This window comes from Diceros bicornis, chromosome 14 (assembly GCF_020826845.1).
Source record: "Diceros bicornis minor isolate mBicDic1 chromosome 14, mDicBic1.mat.cur, whole genome shotgun sequence".
In the NCBI taxonomy this organism is placed as follows: Eukaryota; Metazoa; Chordata; class Mammalia; order Perissodactyla; family Rhinocerotidae; genus Diceros; species Diceros bicornis.
This window is the reverse complement of record NC_080753.1, coordinates 22049186-22060298: the sequence shown is the minus strand read 5'-3', so window position 1 is coordinate 22060298 and position 11113 is coordinate 22049186.

Sequence of the window (11113 nt, the reverse complement as noted above, 5' to 3'; positions counted from 1 at the left end):
GCGTGGGGGCAGGGGTGGGGTCAGGGGTCAGGGTGCTTTTTAATTTCTCGTTAGCGATGACAGCTGTAGAACTCAAGCAATTAAGGAGGAAGACTCCCCCAGGATGCCAGAGGGCCAGCCCCCCCAGCTGCGCACATCTTCCTCCCTTCCTCCTTTTCCATTACCCACCCCCCACACATGCGTGCATGCACACACTCTCTGGGCCCAGGAAGCTGTGGGCTACAATTACAGAGAGGAAAGTGTTGCCAAGGGGTCCCCTCCTTTGGGCTTCAGTAGGGGGAACGGACAGATGGAGTAGGGAGAGGCCGCTGGATCTAGAAGATGCCTTCTGCATCATCCACTCCTGGGGGTGGGCTGGACTTGTGGAAAGGGGGTCCACTCTCTTTGGAGTTGGTATTGAGGTTGGGGGCATGACCAAGGCCATAGAAGCTTTCCCTGTGCTTCTAGACTGAGTGACCCCCCCCCCCCCCAGCCTGACCCTTGGAGTGTGGGAGAAGGGTCTCAGGTGGGGAGGACAGGGAGAAACTTTTATTCTATTAAGATCTCCAGGGCATTCAACATCTCGAAAATTTCCTCTCCATCATCTCTGGAGATTCCTTCTAGCAGCCTACTCTAGATCCTGCCCATTTCGTGGATTCTTGCTCTGTCCCCAGCTGTAGGGGCGAGGGTACACGTGTTCAACGCCATTCTTTTATTAACGTCGGTCCTGCTGCATGGGCGGGAGTCTGTTTTTGGATGCAGGAGCAAAGCTCTGTATCCCGTCCAAACATCTCACTCCATCCACTAGCTGATACTTGAAACCCCACCATTAACATTTGCTTCCTTTAAGGCTGTCTCTTTGCTAAATTGCAAATATGCTTAGGAAGGGAACCCCTTTATCCTGAACAAAAGCTCTGACAGCTGATATCGATAAAGGAATAACTGGGGTGGGGGCATGCTGGCCAGGATTCCCAGGGGTGGTGAGTGGTGGGGGGTAGTAGGTTTATAGAGAAGAGTAGTTATGCTTCACAGCTTTCCCCTGCTTCTGATTAAGTCTTAGAGCGTGGGAGAGTGACAACCCAGGCTGGTCTTCTCTGACCTAAAACAAAAGGAAGCCTCCAAATTCTCATGGTCGTGACCAATATCATCAACAGCCTCACGCAGACCTGGAATACCAATATGCTACAAACATGCTCAACACGTGGCCCTTGCTCTCAAGATGCTCACAGCCTGGTGTGGGGTCTCCAGCTCACCTGAGTGACCAATCAAGAGCCTAGGGAGGTTTTAGAGGAAGGGCTCTATTATCTGTTATCTTAGCAGGATTAGGCAGGTGGTGGCGACCAAGAAGGATTTGAGGCAGGGAAGAGGGGCAGTGACGCTCTTTGGATGCCCTTGCCGTCATGCGGGTGAGAGCTGAAGAGGCCTCAGTCAGGCCGATGGTGGTGGGAACACAAAGGCTGGGACTCGTGGAGAGGTATTTTGGAAAATGAATCTCCAGGACTCTGGCTGAGGGGAGGATGGGAGAGGGAGTTTAAGGGTCAGAGCTGGGGTACCTGGGCGATGGTGGTGTTACTGGCAGCGGGTGGGAAAGTCTGGTGGAGCTGTGTTTGGATGGAAGGTGAGTTCTATTTCAGCACGCTGCATTTGAAGCTAAGTCTTTCCCCAGAGAAGAGGGCAAGACTGAAGGCAAGCCATGCATATACAGAGTGCAACTTTTTCTTAAGGAATTTGTACAAGTATCAGTGGTCCTTCAAAGTGATCCATATAAGAGGCTGGACAATTTTCCCAAATAGCTTGCCTTTGATCAAAACGTTTTACTCATTTGTGGAACAGTTCCTGGGTGTCCACTAGCACCTGGCCCAGTCTTGTGTAAGGACATGTAGACTGTTGGGTTTATGCCTTTGGAGAACTCACTATCTAATGGGGTGCCATTAAAGTAAAACTGATAAGAAAGGTTCTACCTATGGCTTTTCAGCATACTGAGTATATTAGTTGTCTTTTGCCATATAATAAATGACCCCCAACTTAGCACCTCAAAACAACATCCATTTATTAGTCCCCAGTTCTGTGGGTTGGAAGTCTGGCATGGTGTAGCTGGGTTCCCTGCTCAGGGTATCATAATGCTGAAATCAAGGTGTTGGCTGGACTGAGTTTCTATCTGGAGGCTCTGGGGGAAAAATCCACTTCCAAGCTCCTACTTATTGTTGGCAGAATTCAGTTCTTTGTTACTGTAGGAGTGAGAGTCCATTTCCTTGCTGGCTGTCAGCCAAGGCTACTTGCTGCTGCCTGTATTCCTTGCCACATGGCTCCCTCCATGATGAAGCCAGCAATGGCACATCAACTCCTTCTCATGCTTTAAATCACTGACTTCCTCTTCTTTGACCAGCCAAAGAAAACTCTTTGCTTTTTTTCTTTTTCAATTTTTTTTACTGTGGTAAAATACACATAGCCTGAAATTTACCATCTTAACTATTTTTGACTGCGCAGTTCAGCTGTATTAAATACATTCAGGATGTTGTGCAACCATCACCACCATCCATCTCCAGAACTCTTCATCTTGTAAAACTGAAACTCTGTACCCATTAAACAATAACTTTCCATTCTCCTCTTCCTCTGGCAACCACCATTCTGCTTTCTGTCTCTATGATTTTGACTACTCTAAGTACTTCATATAAGTGGAATCATACGGTATTTGTCTTTTTGTGATTAGTTTATTTCACTTAGCATAATGTCCTCAAGGTTCATCCATACTGTAGCATATTGCAGAATTTCCTTCCTTTTTAAGGCTGAATAATATTCCATTGTATGTATATACCACATTTTGCTTATCCATTCATCTATTGATGGACACTTGGATTGCTTTCACCATTTCGCTATTGTGAATAATGCTACTATGAACATGGGTGTACAAGTATCTCTTTGAGACCCCGCTTTCAATTATTTTAGGTATATACCCAGAAGTGGAATTGCTGGATCATATGATAATTCTATTTTTAATTTTTTGAGGAACCTCCATTCTGTTTTCCACAGTTGCTATACTATTTTGCATTCCCACAAAGAGTGCACAGGTGTTCCAATTTCTCTACAACCTTGCCAACACTTGATATTTTCTGTTTTTTTTTAATAAGAGCCATTGTAATGGATGTGAAGTGGTATCTCATTGTAGTTTTGATTTGCATTTCCCTAATGATTTGTGATGTTGACCATCTTTTCACGTGGCCATTTGCATATCTTCTTTGGAGAAACGACTCTCCAAGTCTTCTGCCCATCTTTGAAATGGGTTGTTTGTTTGTTTTTTGTTGTTGAGAAAACTCTCTACTTTTAAAGGGCTCCCATGTTTAGGTCAGGCCCATTGGGATAATCTCCCGTTTTTAGAGTCAACTGTGCCATATGACTGAACACCTAATCATAGGAGTCAGAGCTGTCATAGTCACATGCACACAGTCAAAGTGTGCATACCAGAGTGCAGGAAATCCTGGGAGCCATCTTAAAAGTCTTCCTACCACACACAGAATTAAATATGAAGTTTCTACAGAGGCCTATGAGACTTTACATCTTCTGACCCCTAGCTACCTCTCCCCCCAGCCATTTAGACATTCTTTCTTTTCTTCAAAAAGACAAGCACGTTCCAACTTCAAGGACTCTGTACTTGCTGCTCTCTCAGACTGGAGTGCTCTTTTCCAGACATTTCCCTGGGTTCTCCCTTATTTCCTCCAGGTCTCTGTTCAGAGACAGCCCTTTGCTGACCCCATCTAAAATAGAAATAATCCCACCCAGACTGCTCAGTGCCTATCCCTTCACCTTGCTTTATTTTTCTGCATAGCATTTATTCCCACCTGACATATTATATATGCATCTATCTACTTATTTATTGCCTGTGTCCTCCAAATAGAAGTAAGTTCAGTGAGGGCATTAACTTGGTTTTACTCACTATTCTATCTCCAGTGCCTAGAACAGTGCCCAGTATGTAGCTGGTGCTCAATAAATATTTGATGAAAGAATGATTGGATGTGTTTTCTTACCTACTGAGAGCTTTTTAAAATGGATAAGTTATTCTAGAGCACAAAATAGATGAAAAATTGTCCATGTATTATTTTTGTTTTACAGTTTAAAAATTTTAATGAATTTAAAAGCCTGAACTAGAGCAAATTAAACACAAAATAAGCAGAAGAAAGGAAATAATAAAAATCAGAGAAAAATTAATGAAGTAGAAAACAGAAAAACATTAGAGAAGAGCAATGAAACCAAAAGCTGTTTTTTCAAGAAGATCAATAAAATTGATAAACCTCTAGCCAGATTGATCAGGAAAAAAGAGAGAAGACACAAATTACCAATATCAAGAATGAAAGTGGCGAAGATAGCCCGGTGGCGTAGCAGTTAAGTTTGCGCATTCTGCTTTGGCAGCCTGGGGTTCGCCGGTTCAGATCCTAGGCGTGGACTTACTCACCACACATCAAGTCATGCTGAGGTGGCATCCCACAGAGAAGAGCTGCAACTCTACAACTATGATACCCAACTATGTACTGGGGCTTTGAGGAGAAAAAAGAAAAAGAAGATTGGCAACAGATGTTAGTGCAGGGCCAATCTTCCTCAAAAAATAAAAAAATAAAAAAGAATGAGGGTGGTGACTTCACTATAGATTACACAGATATTAAAAAGTTAATAAGAGAATATTATGAATAGTTTTACTATAATAATTTCCATAACTTAGATGAAATAAAGAAATTCCTTGAAAAGCACAAACTACAGAAGTTTACTCAAGAAGAAATAGATAACCTGAATAGACATATATCTAGTTTTTAAAAATTGGATTTGTAGTTAGAAGACTTCCCACAAAGAAAATGCCAGGCCCAGATGGCTTTACTGATGAACTTGGCTAGACATTTAAGGAAGAAAAAAATACCAAATCTACACATTATAGAATATCGTGTAGAATTAATATATATAGACTAATATACATAATTATATATATATATAATTTTCAATATAATATATAGAAAATTATGGAGGAGGGAATACTTCCCAGCTCATTCTATGAGGCCAACATTACTCTGATACCAAAACCAGACAAAGATATTATAAGAAAAGAAAACTGCAGATCAATATCTCTCATGAGTGTTGATGCAAAAACTCTCAACAAAATTTTTGTAAATCAAATCTAACTCATTCTATCTCTACCTCTACCTCTATCTCTATGAGAATACATCATGGAACAAGTAGGATTTATCCTAGGCATGCAAAATTGGTGATATTAAAAAATCAATTAATGTAATTCGTCATATTACCATATTAAAAAAGAAAAAAAATGATAATTTAATAGATGTAGAAAAAGCATTTGGCAAAATCCAATAACCATTCCTGATAAGAGAATATCTAAACCAGGAATAGACAGGAACTTCCACAATCTAATAATGAGTCTCTACAAAAGGCTGAATGTTTTGGTAAAAGATTGAATGTTTTCTCTCTAAGATGGGGAATGAGACAAGGATGTTTGCTCTTACTGTTTCTATTCAACATTGTACCAAAGGTTCTAACCAGTGCAATAAGGCAAGAAAAATAAATATAAAGCATTCAAATGGGAAAAGAAGAAGTAAAATTGTCATTATTTGCTGACAACATGATAGTCCATATAGAAAATCTGATGGCATATACAAAGAAGCTACTAGAACTAATAAATTGGATTTAGTAAGGTTGCAAGACAAGATAGTTACACAAAAATCAATTGTATTCCTATATATTAGTAATGAACAATTGGAAATTGAAATTTAGAAATAATACTTTTAAAAACGATTATCCATCACACTGGGGTCTCAGGAATTCTTCAGTTCTGGAAAATTTTCTTAGGTTATGTCACCGATGATGTCTTTCCCTTAGTTTCTCTGTTTCTCCTATTATTTGAATGTTCTCCTATTATTTGGATATTATTGCCTGAACTAGTCCTTTAATTTATTGTATAGTCTTTCATATTTTCCCATCTGTTTGTCACCTTTCCTCTACTTTATGGACATCCCCTCAGCTTTATCTTCCAAACTTCTACCAAATTTTTCCTTCTGCTATAAACATGTTTGATTTTTTAAGACCTCTCTCGTTCTCATTTTAGAAAATACTATTTTGTTTTTGTCTCATTTTTGCAATATTTTTCCTTATCATTCTCAGGATATAATGAAAATGTGTTATTATTTTTAAGCTTTCTTCTTGCTATATAGTCTTGGCTTCCTCCAAGTCACTTTTTCTTTTGTTTTGCTTTGATCTCTGTCTTTTGTGTTAGAAGCTTTCCTCAGATGTCTCATAATCCTTGGTTGTTTGCTTATTTTTAAGTGTGGAGATCTGAAAAGCTGATTGGAAGCTCTGAGTGTGTGTGTGTGTGAGTGTGTGTGTGGTTTGTCATGTGTGAGGCTCACACTAGGGTGACTGGCTGGGATATTTCACTTTGAAGCCTCGTCAGTATCTTTGGGTCTTTTCTTCCTTTCCGGTTGGTCAGATTCCACAGAGATGCACCCTCCAGGTTCCAGCCTGGAGGACAAAGCCCAATGTTCTGGGATTCCGGTGGGGGAGGGGACCCAGGTCTCAGCATCCACTATGTGAATCTTTTCGATAAGATACTCTTGCCTTCAGTGTCCTGGGGGTCCCCTATCAGAGACTCTCGGTTTTCCCCTCACCAGGGAATAATCCTCTAGGCTTTTGCCTGGCTGTGTGGGGTCGGGAAAGAATCTGAGGATTTGACTGCTTTTTGAAAACACTTTCCAACATTCCTCTTTATTTACTCAATCCCCTTCACCCTCACTTCCAGAGGTGACTAGTGTCACTAATTCCTGAGCCTTTTGGGGATGCTGGGGTAATATTAGGCGGTATGGCTTTCCCCACCACCTGCTCCATGTTCTTTACTGCTCTTCTAGCTTCCTTCCTAAATTTGGTTACTGTTATCTCCTCTCCCATTCTTCCTGTCCTTGGGGGTGTATACCTTAAGAAACAAAATCAAAATGAAAGAAAAATTTAGAAAGCCTGTAACTTTGCTTTAGTGGAGTTTCAGGAAAGAGCAAATGTGAATGTGGGTGTTCAGGCGCTATCTTTTCCTGGAAGTCCCTTAATCCATTATTAGAGGCCTTTATTATTACCAATTCCACGTAACCATGCTAAAAGAACAGACCAGGTATCTCTGCTCAGGAGGTAACCTGTACATTCCAAAAGGGCAGGACTTTTACCGTCAGTCTGGTTTACTGTGGTATTTCATCCTCCAGCACAGGGCCTGGTGTGTAAGAAAGTACTGATATATAATAATGTACACCTGAAGTTACACAATGTTATAAACGAATATGACTTCAATAAAATAATTTTTTTGTGTGTGTGTGTGAGGAGATCAGCCCTGTGCTAACATCTGCCAATCCTCCTCTTTTTTTGCTGAGGAAGACTGGCCCTGGGCTAACATCCGTGCCCATCTTCCTTCACCTTATATGGGACGCCGCCACAGCATGGCTTGCCAAGCGGTGCGTCGGTGCACATCCAGGATCTGAACCGGTGAACCCCGGGCCGCCACAGCGGAGCGTGCGCACTTAACCGCTTGCACCACCGGGCCGGCCCCAATAAAATAATTTTTTTAAAAAGTATCAATAAATATTTGTTAAATTTATGAATCTACAAAGGAACAAATGAGCTGCCTTCAGAGCCTTTATTACACTAAAAATTTTCCTCAATGATGTCGAGACTTTATCTTTGGGAACTGAATAGTGTGTGGAAACAGCCAAAAGTTGTTTAACGCCAAGACGTGTGACCTAGAAGAGTGAGTGAACCGAGCAGGTAATAACAACACCTTTTTTTTTTGGCCCCAAAGAAGGTGTGGCATCAAATTATGAGATTGATTTCCTGGTTTAGAGTACAACGAAGTCCGAGGGCAACTCACAAAAAGAAGTGAAGTCCAAAAGCCTTTTGAGCACACTTGATTTCCTTGGCCTAGGTGTGTAGGGCCCGAGTTTTGGACGTATAGAATTTCACAGGTAATTTGGAAGCAAATGGTATATGATTTGGGGCAAGCCATTTAGATTTTAGAAGGTTTTGCCTTCCCTGTCAGGAAAAATAAAGTTGAACTGGACAAGTTCTCACTACCTTTTCGGTCGTGGAGTTGCATGATTCTAAGTCTTTGGGGAGTGAGGTGTGGCTAGAGGGGCAAGAGAGTGCAGAAGGCACTTCTAGGGGACATGCGTCCTAGTAGGCAGGAAGGAAGGGTGTGGGGTGAAGCCCTTCCCTGCCGCCAGAGTGGGGTCACCTTCTGGGCACCTCTCCCTGGCTTGAAATGACGCCACCAACCGCCCCAAATATTTATGATGCTCTCACTCCATGCCGGCCACTGTGCTTTCCCCACACGGCCTCATTAGGTCTTTGCCATAGCCCTGTGGAGTCGATAGTGTTATTGTCCCCATTTTCCATATAGGGAAACTGAGTCATAGGGAGAGGAATGTAATGTAGACATTAAAAGTCAGTTTAGCCGCAGAACAACAAAAGGAAGATGGCAAAGGAGGATAGAGGCCTGAAGGGGATACATTCCCCATAGCCAAATTTTATTATAACAGCTGGGGATTGATGGGGGTATATTAATGGGGGTATATTGATGGGGGTGAAAATCAGTCAGTGAGTGGTTTTCTGGTGGTTATTCCGTGTAATATTTGCTGACTGACCAATGTTGTCCATTTAATTATCCAAAAGTTGCTGAGGCTGGCCCAGTGGTGTAGTGATTAAGTTTGCCCGCTCTGCTTTTGTGGCCCAGGGTTCAAGGGTTCAGATCCCAGGCACGGACCTATGCACTGCTTGGCAAGCCATGCTGTGGCGGCGTCCCATATAAAGTAGAGGAAGATGGGCACAGATGTTAGCCCAGGGCCAATCTTTCTCAGCAAAAAGAGGAGGATTGGCAACAGATGTTAGCTCAGGGCTAATCTTCCTCACACACACAAAAAAAGGTTATAAAAAAAAAAAGTCACTAAATTGTTGATCAACAAAAGGAGGGAATATAATTCTCTTCTATCGACAGTTAAAATAGAGCTAGGACCAACCGGAACATTCTGGTGATTGAATGATCATGGAATTTTTTCTGACTCACTCTGGGATGCGTATTTTTCAGTCTCATTTGCTGAAAATTTTTCTAAAACCCTAGTGAGTAAGGCGAGAGCAGCTGGGTGCCTCTTTCTGCAATGACCAAGGCTCTCTGGCCTCACTCTGAACAGACTGGACTCGAAACCCTGAAACCATTTGACTGAAGTTCAGATATCATGGCGCTTTAATGTTATTTCCTTCTTCGAATACAGAAAGGAAATTCTGGTTTTGGGATCATTCTTTTATTCAAACCATAGTGGTTAAGCGTGCAGGCTTTGGAGCCAGACAGACAGTTATTATCCCAGCTCTGTTGTTTATTTGCTGTATGACCTTGGGCAAGTTACTTAAACTCTCCAAGCTGCAGTTTTACAATTATAATCCACGTCACAGGGTTATTGTGGGGATTAATGAGATAACGTAGGGCACAGGGCAGGAATGCAATCAAAGGCAGCATTTACCATTATTATCACCACCATTCACAGAGTCAACATGTGGATTTCTATACCTGCAGCCTGGGCTGGTCCTTAGGCTGGGGTGGAGGGGATACAGTTCACTGAAAATACAGTCCCTGCTATGGAAGTGTGCTTGGAGAGATCTCTCTCTCTCTCTCTCTCTGACACACACACACACACACACACACACACACACACACACACATACACACACAGCCTCACAAAGTTAAATGCATTGAATAGCAATTTGAGGCTGACATGAGAAGTATAGACAACTCATGCTGTAGGAGTTTTGGGGAGACCACTGAGCAGAAATGGTCCTGGAAGTCTTCTTGTTATAAGAAGTACATCTTCGTGGCTGTTGGGGCATAGGCCAGGATGAAGATATAAGCAATGTGTGTGTTCGGGGCTGTCGGAAGACCTGTCTGGCTGGAGTGGGATGTATGTGTAGGGAAGCAGTGAGAAACAAGGCTGCAGAACAAGCTGGGGCCACACACAATAATAATATTATTAACAATGGGAATAGCAGTCACCATTTATTCAGCTCTACCGTGTGCAGGCCAGGTGCTTATGCTACACCCTTTCTAGATATTCTTTCTTTCAATCCTCTCTAAAACCCTATGGTGGAGGCATTATTATCACAAGTTTTCAAGGAAACTGAGGCTCAGAGAGATTGGGTAACTTGCGCAAGGACACAGAGCTAGAAATTGGCAGACTTACAATTTTGACGCACAAATACACACACAGACACTGACACAGACAGACACACACAGGGTGTGTGACAGAGAGTTGTCTCAGGTGACAGAGAGTTGTCTCTCTCTTCATCCTTTGCTCCCATCCCCTCTAGCTGAGTTAGGGGCTGGTTCTTTCCTTTGAGGGGTCCAGTGGGAAAGAGGGACCCCTCTGCTCACCCACCCCACCTCGGCCTCAAACCTTCCTGTGGCCTCAGTCCCCGGGACAGGCAGCCCAGAGCGCAGGGCTGGAGCTAAGCTGAGGGGAGTGAGGGTTTGGGGTGCAGTATTTAAGGAGGCGCTGACTCTCAGGAACAACCCGGCACTTGAGAGTGGGTGCCTCCTTAAATTTTGTGCCCTAGCTGCCCCACTGGCCTCACCCTAGTTCTGACCCTGCATGGAGGTGGGAGGGCTTTGCAGCTTTGCTGTGTGGGTCAAGAAGCCCCTCCTTCTTCCAAGGTCCGACAGAAATTCCCAAGGCCCAGGCCACTGTTCTCCTTTCTGTCCCCAAATGAACGGTAGGATAATCTCTGATTGCTCTCAGATCATCTTTCTACTGTTCAAACCCACCACCCTTCTTCAGTGTCCTCCACAGCCCAAGTTGTTCCTGCATCCTCCAAGCAGCCCCCTCCCAGGCCTGGCCCATCTCTCCTGCCCCTAGAGCGGTGAGTCTGGCTGCACAGCCTCCAGCATGGTGCTTGGTCTCCCAGGGGCAGGAGCTGGGGGCAGCTGGTTGGTCCCAGGGGCCTGTGCAGAGAGCCACCTGCGTATGCCCCAGGGGCTGGGAAGTCCAGCGCTGCTCTCCCGCGCCCTCTAGAGGCCTGGGGTGGCACTGGGCGAGGCACCCAGGAGGGGTCCTGATTGAGGAGG